Source organism: Dioscorea cayenensis, chromosome 4, assembly GCF_009730915.1.
Source record: "Dioscorea cayenensis subsp. rotundata cultivar TDr96_F1 chromosome 4, TDr96_F1_v2_PseudoChromosome.rev07_lg8_w22 25.fasta, whole genome shotgun sequence".
NCBI lineage: Eukaryota > Viridiplantae > Streptophyta > Magnoliopsida > Dioscoreales > Dioscoreaceae > Dioscorea > Dioscorea cayenensis.
In genome coordinates this window covers 11,444,304-11,445,476 of record NC_052474.1, presented here as the reverse complement: position 1 = coordinate 11,445,476, position 1,173 = coordinate 11,444,304, and the positions used below count along the sequence as shown (strand labels likewise).

The window sequence follows — 1,173 nt, the reverse complement described above, 5'->3', positions numbered from 1 at the left end:
CTGGGCCGCTAATGAAGTAACTTCATCAATCTCATGAAGTCCGTCTACCTTTTTCTGTCTCTTGTCTTCCACTAGTAGCTGTTCATGGCCATTTCTTCAATGAGATGTCGGACTTCTTCAAGGGTCTTTCTTCCTAAGGTACCTTCTGCTACTGCATCAAGTAACTGCCTTCTGCTTGTGTTCAACCCATTATAGAAAGTCTGAATGATCATCCACTCAGGGAACCCATGTTGAGGGCATTTCCGCAGGAGCTCCTTGAACCTATCCCATGTCTCAGAAAGAGACTCCTAATTCCGTTTGCACAAAGGAGGATGTTTCATTCCTGAGCTTCGAAGATTTTTCAGGAGGAAATATCGGGCAAAAAAAGCTTCTACCATCTCCTCCCAAGTAGTAATTGATGCTCTAGGTAATGAATGTAGCCGCTGCTTTCCTCTCTCCTTCAAGGAAAATGAGAAGGCCCTCAATCTAATAGCATCATCCGTAACACCATTAATATTAAGCATGTCGCACACTTCCAAGAAATTCTCGTCGTGGTTGTTCGGATCCTCATCGGCCAAACCATTAAATAGTACCAACTGTTGTATCATCTGGATGAATGCTGTCTTTAACTCAAACTTCTAAGCTATAATTGGTGGCCACACAATACTAGACTGTGTGCCTAGAACTGCGGGTCTGGCATAATCTGATAGTGTGCTCTGCTGCTCATTCTGCTCTGCCATATTATCTGACTTTTCACCTTCTGCCTCAGCTTGATTTGATTGTTCTTCCACAGGTTCTTTTCCTCTTCTATGAAGTGTTCGTTCAAGTTCAGGATCTCCATCAACCAATGTTGAAGGGTTCCCTCGGGTCATAACCTGGAGCTGTAATTAAGGAAAGAAAAACAAATCAGAATGATGCAAGAATAAGAAAGTGTGAAATAGAATAAATGGTGAATAGCTAAAATAACAAAGTGCAAGGTGTTTCTAAAATGCCTATTTCCCAGCAACGGCGGCAAAAACTTGACAAAATGCCTTTTGCGTATGTTCCGCAAGTGCACAGGTTTGTCAAAGTAATAATACCTTGGTGAGTGGGTAGTCGTATCCACAGGGAATAGTGATCAGAAACATAAGGATTGCTATTTAACTAGAGTGAAGATGGATCGATAGAAGTGTGAACAATATCAATATGAAAAGA

The 1,173-nt window shown here is 41.6% G+C and overlaps 1 non-coding gene across 1 annotated transcript; it reads left to right on the top strand.

Annotated features, from left to right (window-relative positions):
• The first annotated feature begins 222 nt into the window (after positions 1–222).
• LOC120259785 lies at positions 223–330 on the top strand. Its single transcript, XR_005536335.1, has one exon. It is a non-coding gene; the product is annotated as a small nucleolar RNA R71 (small nucleolar RNA).
• Positions 331–1,173: the final 843 nt, after the last annotated feature.